Source organism: Octodon degus, unplaced genomic scaffold (assembly GCF_000260255.1).
Source record: "Octodon degus isolate 3935 unplaced genomic scaffold, OctDeg1.0 scaffold00010, whole genome shotgun sequence".
Taxonomy (NCBI): Eukaryota; Metazoa; Chordata; class Mammalia; order Rodentia; family Octodontidae; genus Octodon; species Octodon degus.
The window spans coordinates 8,964,996-8,973,452 of record NW_004524586.1 but is presented as its reverse complement, the minus strand read 5'-3'; the positions used below and the strand labels follow the sequence as shown (position 1 = coordinate 8,973,452).

The following is an 8,457-nucleotide window of genomic DNA, read 5'->3' as shown; positions in this document are numbered from 1 at the left end:
TCTTTTTCTTAGTTGCGTCTTTCCCTGGTTTTGGTATCAATATAATACTTGCCTCCAAGAATGATTTTGGGAGGACTGCCTCTTTTTCAGTTTCATTGAAGAATTTGAGGAGTATAGGGACTACATCTCCTGTGAATTTCTTGTAGAATTCAGCTGTGAATCCATCTGGACCTGGACTTTTCTTTTTCTTTTTTTTTTTTTTTACACTTTAAAGATTACAGTGTTTAATGCTTTTCAAGTTGAATTTCTACAGCTAGCAGGATGACATGAGTTACTAGGACTCAGACCACACAGCAGGGAATGTTCATTGGGCAATCCCAATTACGTCACAAGCCAGACGACTTCCAGCATTGCCTGTCTTCGTACTTTCTTCATTTCCACCTTTGCCCAGGTCATCTGGTTTCTCATGGACCACCATCGTGCGGCCAATGATGGAATTCACCCCGGACAGTGAGATCAGAGAATCCTCAGTGGATACATGGGCCACACCATCTGCACCAGTATTCACATTGCCCAGGTCTCCAACGTGCCTCTCTTCATCCTTTGGCCCACCGTGTTTTTTGGATAGAGCATTAAAGTGAGGGCCTGCACTGGTACAGCCTTTTGTGTTATCGCCAAACTGATGGACATGGAATCCGTGCTGGCCTTCAACCAATCCTGTAATGCGTCCCTTTACCACAACTGGCCTGTTTGCCTGCTGCTCGAAGTGGATGGTGCCCTGCACCGGGCTGTCGCCCTTCCGCACACACATGGCCTTGGTCGCCATGACTTGTGGGGTGCGCGGGCCGGTCAGGGGCTGAGGACTGCGCTGGAGACACGCGACGCAGCAGGACACACCGGAGCAAACCCTGGACTTTTCTTTGTTGGTAGGTTTTTTATTACATCTCGTATTTCATTGGCTGTTATTGGGCTATTGAGAGTGGTTATATCTTGTCGATTTGATTTTGGTAATTTGTACCTTTCTAGGAATCTGTCCATTTCGTGTGTATCTTCTATTCTGTGAGAGTAAAGATTCTCAAAGTAGCTATTGATAATCTTCAGAATTTCCAAATGCCTTCAGGGCAGGTTTGGCTGGCTTGAGTTGTGGGGATCGAACCACAGCAACCTGAGCCTGACGGCTTTGTTGAAGCAGCCACTTAGAGAACTAAGTTAAGGGGCTGGCCCCCTGCAGTTGATTCTTTAGTGCAGATGCTATTAATTCAGGGATTTCTTTCTTCATTTCCAATCTGAGTTCCTCTATACCTTTCTGCAGTTATTTCCTTATTTCAGAAGCTATTGATTCATTGAGTTCAGCTGTGTGATTCCCCATTTGTTTTGTGTTAGTGTCCTCTGCACTTGTTATGGATGGCCTTGGGGTCTGAGATTGCATTTTATTCCTTCTCGTTATTTTGTGTAGCACTGTCTTTTGACCTTTGTTGTAGAGCTTTGGTGCACTTATAACCTTAGCACCTCCTGAAGTTCAGGTGCAGATCTACAAAGTTTGGATTTATCCAGCTGTGCCTGGCTTGGGTCTGGCTGCTGTGCTCAGCTCCTTCCTGCTGCCGCCCTTGGGAGTGAATCTGTTGTGTCCCTCTGGAAAGATGTTCTGCTCTGGGACTAGCTGTGTGGTTCTGTTCCCTACTCTCTGTGCAGGGACTGCAGCTGCACAATTTCACCCCAGGTCTGTATGCCAGGCCTGAGCTGGGTTTGAAGGGGACAAGGCGAAGAGGGGGGAGATAAAGCTGTCCCACACACTCACCAGGCCTGGCTAGGGCTGGATCTGGGAGTGCCAAGAACATGGCAGTTCTCACTCTGTGGGCTTGGCGGGGCTACGGAGTGGTGGTGGGGTTTCCAAGGGCATGGAAGAGGGTCTCACGCTGTGCCTGAGCTTGCACCGGACAAGTCCCTTGGGCACAGGATAGCTGGAAGCTCTTCCACACACTCACACTCACTGGGACTGGGCTAGGGCTGGATCTGAGAAAATATATTCTGTTATTTCAATTCTTCTCAATTTACTGAGACCTGCTCCTTCACAGTGTATGTAGTGTATATGTCATATGCAGTTTAATGTAGATTCTGTAGTTTTTGAGTGAAGTATTTTTGTTTTGATAACTTTCAGTTTTTTGTAAAGTGGATAAAGATGAAGTTTGTTGCGGTTGCCTTGTGTCTACCGACCTTAGAGTTTGTTGCATTTATGGGATCTGTGGGTCTATAGTTTTCATCAAGTTGGAAAACAATTCATTCATTATTTAAAGGTTTTTCTTTCTTTCTTTTTTTTTTCCTGGTGATATAGGAAGAAAAACTGGTCTCAGGTGGGTGATCTCCAAACAATATAGGGAACCTCCAAATGACATAGAAAAAACGATCTCTGGACCTGACCTGTGTTATAACCTGACCAAAGCGCCGCTCTCCTGTTCTGTATGCACCGTCTTAGTAGACCATGTCAGCTGCTGTAAAATGTGACTTCCTGCTTCTTAAGCCCACTCCCTCCAGGGCGTGTTATACCCTGAGGTTAGTAACTCCATCTTGGTTCTCTGATTCACTTCTGCCCTGGTTCCAAGAATGTCTTAAGGCAAAAACAGGTGTTCCTGGCAATGGGTCGGCCACATCGTCCTTATAAGGTCAGCATGACTGCATACCTAGATTATACACCCTATTCTGTACTCCACCTAGTCCAAAGGGGTAACTCCTCTGTGTCCAGCTTCCTCCAGGTGGGCTACAACCAATCCTGTAAAAGGTCTGGTGCCCCCTTAACCACATTAACATCTGCTATTGGCTTCTGTGATCCGCTTGCTTGGATGGGCAGTTTTGCGGTTTTTGGGTTTAAATTACTGTGCCTCCCCTTACTCAGGGCTCCTCTCTGTCTCTTGGACTCTGAGGGGGCCGCTGGGTACCAGCTAAAATAAAGCACTACTTTCTTTTTGGACGTTTTGCCTCATTGTCTCCTTCTTGGGTTACAACAACCTGCACGAGTTCGTGTTCTCTAAAACTGAAGAATGAATTTTAGGAACAAATGGAGGTTATGAGCAGAACATATTTATTGAGAGAAAGAAAGCTCCTGTCTGAGAGAGAGACAGGAGGGGGGCCCGAGCTGGTAGTTTCCCCTGGGAAGTTGTCTCTTGCAGGGACTTTTATAGAGGAAAACCATGTGGTGAGGTGGGTCTAAGGTGGTGGAGAAGACATGGGAACTCACTTAGTTGGGCATGAGGTGGGACAAAACTGTGGTCACCCAATGAAATTACAAGCACCATTGCTCAGGTAAAATTGATTAAATCCAGTATCAAATGGGAAAGCGAGTCATGTAGCAAGCGGGCATGAATACAGGACAGGGTCTCTTCTAGTTGGGGGTTGGGCTAGTGACTCATTTGGGCTCTTTCAAGTTGATTGATACTATTTAGGATATGAATCCCTAATACCCATCCCTAGGGAAGTATGTAGCTGTGCTTCCTCTTTTTGTCTTGGTCTTCAGGTGTGGCCCATATGGGAGTGTCTGTCTCTTCCAAGTTGCAAAGTCACCTTGTCTTTCATCTTGTCTCCTTGAGGGCCTGACCCTGTCTGACTACCTATAATATTTCTATCTAACTCAGCTGCCTACAACACTGGGACTTCAATTACATACACTTTAAACTGCTTCATGTTGTCCCACAGGGCAGTGAGGGTTGGTTGTTACTTTAAATTTCTAAAACATGTCTGTAATCCAGTTTGAATAACAGCTGTGATCTTGTTTCCAATTTCTTGGATTTATTATTTTTCAGCATGTCATATGCAGTGTACCTGTAGTGAGGGCATTTTCTGTGTTCCTGATGTTCTGGAACTTGGGACTTTGGTCTTGGAGAGACTTCCCCTCCCAGGGATGGCTAATTGCTGAAGATAGGAAAGAATCCTCATCCCTTTGAACATGTCTTTGAAGTACAGTGATTCCTTATTTCATGAATTTAATTTGTTCTCCTGTCCTGGGGAAAAGGGCCACCTTTGTGTTCATCTTTGAGGCGGGGTTTGTGGCTGGAAGCACAATTTTGCCAAATGCTTTTGTTTCCAAACCAAACTGCTCGCAGACAGAAGTATTCATGAACTGAGGCATTGTTGTAGGTACTAACAATGTCTAGCGGTTCTGTCAAAAGCCCCATGTGCTCATCGGAGGGTCCTGCCTGGACCAGCCAACTATGGGCTGAAACATGAGCCAAAAATAAACCTCTCTCCCCTTAAATTGCAGGTTTCAGGTACTTGGTTCTGGACATGAGGAAAGTGACCAAGGCACAGAGTCCTCACCTAAGCTATCTCCTTTATTAAACTTGCACTCAGCAAACCACTATGCCCTCTGCCCTCTGTCATCCAAGCCGGACACCAGGCAGCTATAGGCCACCCCTACACAGTTCAGGGCTGCCCAGGGCTGCTGAAATGATACCAAAGATCAGATTGGATCAAAAGCCACCTGGGTCACCCATTCTTTTTCTTGAAACTCTGCCGAAGCCATGGCTCCTACTCCCCCCTCTCCTTTGCCTCTTGACCCTCCCTGTCCTTCCCATGTGGGCAACGTGGTGGACTGCCCTAGCACTGTGGGGCTAATTCCCTTCACAACAACCACTTCTATGTCTGTCGTCTTGCTGTACCTCATTAAAGCAAGTCCCAGATACAGGTTTTAGTGTGTGTGTGTGTGTGTGTGTGTGTGTGTGTGTGTGTGTACCCATACTTGCTGAAGGTGGAAACCAGGTTTCCTCTAATGATAGGAAACTATCACTGAATTATATCCCAAACCCTCTTTAAAATTTTATTTTTAGATGGTTTCAATAAGTTTCCCAGGTTGCCTTGGGATTTATGACTCTTCTGGTCCAGGCTCCCAAGTTACTAGGATGACAAGTATGTGCCACCATGCCTGGTCTAGGTAAAATTTTAACATTAGCACATCTAGTGAATTTTCAGTTCGTATATTCTATTTCCACTTCTAGAACAATCTAGATTGTTTCTCTTTTCATTATATCTGTAGTGGTTGACATATTGTGTCAACTTGCAGAGTTAAAAGCTTACCTAAATTGGCTCAGCAAGTCCATCTCCTAGGGTGTGGAGTCCCCACCCTAGAGTGACTCATCTCTTAAAGGATGTAAAAAGGAATTTAGCAATATGGAGCACTCCTTTTTCTCGGAGGAGCTCTGGTCTTTGCAATCAGCTTGGATGTTGTCTCCTGGCTTCTAGAGCAGACTCTTGGGTCTCCTCCACCTTGAATCCTTTAGCCTTCTGGTGTAGACTCATCAGCCTTGCATCACAGACCCATCAGCCTCCTGATACAGAGCTGCACAGAATACTCCAGTGAGCTCCAGACCTTGGACTGAATCCTTAAATCACCTGTGCGCAGACGCCCTCTGCATGCTTCCTTATTCGACTCTGTGGCTGGCCGTCGTAAGCCAATCTTGCAATTTCTTATACATTTGTACATCTTGTGTTATACCTATTCCCCTAGTAAAACCTTGACTGATACAATATCTCTATCTTTCTTTTATTTGTGCTCATGTTTGTAAGTGCAATTTGAAGAGATTTGATGGCTAATTCCATTATTTAAGTCATTAACAGGTTTGTTTTTTCTCAGTAGATTTTTAAAAAAAATTTTATTTATTTGTGTGTGTGTGTGTGTGTGTGTGTGTGTGTGGCCAGCTCAGCCCACCAGGGGGCGGGGCTGGCTGGCATGTGGTGCTGGGGGATTGAACCGTGGTCCCTGTGCTTTGCTAAGCTTGTTCTAAGCAGGTGCTTTTTAGACCACTGAGCTGTCTCACCAGCCCTCTCAGTAGATTTTTCTTCTGCTTCTAGATCATATATTTTTGCTCCTTCATATGCATAGTAAACTGTGCATGGCTCCCAGCATAATGGATTCTATGTTATTAAATGCACAGAAGTTTTCGACTTTGTCTGGCAGTTGGCTTATTTGGGCACTGTCACAATCATTGAAAGTCTTCCTTTTAAGCTCTGTTGTAAGAGCAATGAGCTTTTCTCTCAGCTGCTCCAGGTTATGGTGTTGAAATCTTCCCTGAAAACCCAGTTTCCCATAGTTCCTCTCCATACTGCTAGCAGGAGATAGGATGCTCCAGTTCATGTCTGAAACTCTTAGCTGATGGTTAGGGCTCCCTTCTTTGCAAATGCTCTGACTCTGGTTGTATCTTATCTGCCTATTGAAGTCACGTCCTGTGCAGGTATAGCTTTGCTCTCAGCCAAGTCTCAAGAGGACTTGTGTGGCCCTCAGAGATTCCTTCTTTGCACACTTTTCTTATTCCTAGAATTTTGCTTAGAGTTTTTCATAACATAATACAGTGAATAATTCTAATACTACTATTCATTCATCTTGGAGTTGAACAGTGAAGCAAATGTGCAGTTGGTGATGGGAACCGGGGTTCTGCTGGGGGGGAATTTATAGAAAAATAGGGAACCGAGGCTGGAGTGACTCATGTGGCAATGGATTGGAGCTGGAGACATCAGTGGAGACTCATGCTTAGCCCAATGTGTATACGGAGATGGGTACACATAAAGATATGTGCTTATGCATGGCTTAGTCTGTACACGTGTCTCCATGCTCTGAATATGTAGATGGCACAACGCCCCAGAAGCAAGAAGCACACCAAGGGCCCAGATGTTTACTTCTGATAGCATTGTCTAATAAAAGGTTCCAGCACTTTCTGAAGAAATAGCTGAGTCTATGGACAGGTCAGGATATGTGTAAGATAAGCCTGGAGTACCTGCTAGTGCCACAATGTTAGGAAATGTTCAAAAGTGAACAAACAAAATCAAGTGAATAATGGGATATATCTAAGGGGCTACAAAACAACAGCAAGAACCCCAGTGATCAAAACTACAACAAATTGAGTAAGGAAATGAAACAGTAGTGGATTAAAATTCAAACCAGAAAATAAGAAAACACATTTTAGTACCAAACAGTGTTGAGGCCATTTTCCATGTGCTCATTTTCCATTTGACTGTCTTTGGTGAAGAATTAAGGATCTTATTTTTTAACATAGTTATAATTTCAAATCTTTTAGAATTTATTCACATTCTTTTTAATGATATTCTTGGATTCTCTTAGATCAAAGTAATATTTCTCTATTTATTCATGCAGATATCTGAAGGGTGTCTTTTTTGACTTTATTTTCCTTTTTTCATTGAGGAGAAACATTGCACAAAGTTAATAAATCAGCATACACAGCTCAGTACTTTTTACATATTCACAGGGCCCTGCAATCACTATCTCTGACTAGTTTCAGGAAATGATAACCACTGCACAATAAAATCTTGTCATCACAAAGTTAGCCTTGCTCCTCCCTCTCCATTCTGCTGTACCTGAATGAAACTGCTTTCTGTCTCCGTGGGTTTACTCATTCTGGATATCTTGTATAGTTTGAAGCAGACTCCGTGTCTGCTGTTGTGTCTGACTTCTTTGACCGATCACAGTGTTTTCAAAGTTCATCCGTATCACAAGTTACCTCCATACTTCATTCTTTTATTGCTAGAATAATATTCCATCGTGTATATCCCATATTCTTTTTATCCTTTTAAAATTATTTATTTATTTATTTATTTATTTATTTGAGACAGTACCTCACTATGTACTTCAGGCTGGCTTTGAACTCACTATGTAGTAGAATCTGGCCTTGAACTCATGAAGGTCCTCTGTCTCCGCCTCCTGAGTGCTGGGATTGCAGGTGTGCACCACCACGCCCGGCTGTTTATCCATTCTTATTTGCTAATTGGTACTTGGACTGTTTCATATTTTGACTGGTATGAACACTTATGTGTAAGTATTTGAGTCTCTGTTTTAATTTTTCTTGGTTTATATCTACAAGTGGAATATTTGGTCACATAATAATTCTGTGGTTACTTTTTTGTGAAACTGGCAAACTTGTTTTTTCTTTTGTACAAAGGCTTTACCATTTTATAGCCAACAACACATAACAGTTCTTATCTCCCCGGCCCCTGGTTTCTTTTTTAAAAATTAAATTTTTATTAGTACATGTTTGCAGTACATAGTTTTTATAGTCACAGTGGGGAGGAGCTGGTAGTACATAACGTGTCTCTTTTACTGCCCCTTCCCTTTTCTCTCATCTCGTGGTCCTCTCCCCTTTTGTAAAAAGTCTAACTTCCTGTTTCCTGTTATCTATCCTTCACTTTGCTCTTTAAATTATACTTTAGCTTTCTCATGTTATAGGAAGCTCCTATGTCTGATTTATTAAAATTTAGGTCTCTGGGCCAGGGAGATGGTTCAGTGGAATAAGCACTTCCCTGGCAAGCACAAGGGCCTTAGTTCAATCTCTGGGTCCACAAAAAAAAATTAGGCCTCAAGATACATACATTTTTCTACAACTGACTAAATATATCCTTCTTTATGGCAAAGCAGTTTTCCACTGTATATAAATGTCACATGTTTTTATCCACTGATCTGTTGGACATATAGGTCACTTTTAATATTTGACTATTATGAGTTGTTCTGCTCTAAAAATGAGC

General features: G+C 43.1%; 1 pseudogene; it reads right to left on the bottom strand.

The window, feature by feature from the left end:
• Positions 1–202: 202 nt before the first annotated feature.
• LOC101592736 lies at positions 203–794 on the bottom strand (annotated as a pseudogene).
• Positions 795–8,457: the final 7,663 nt, after the last annotated feature.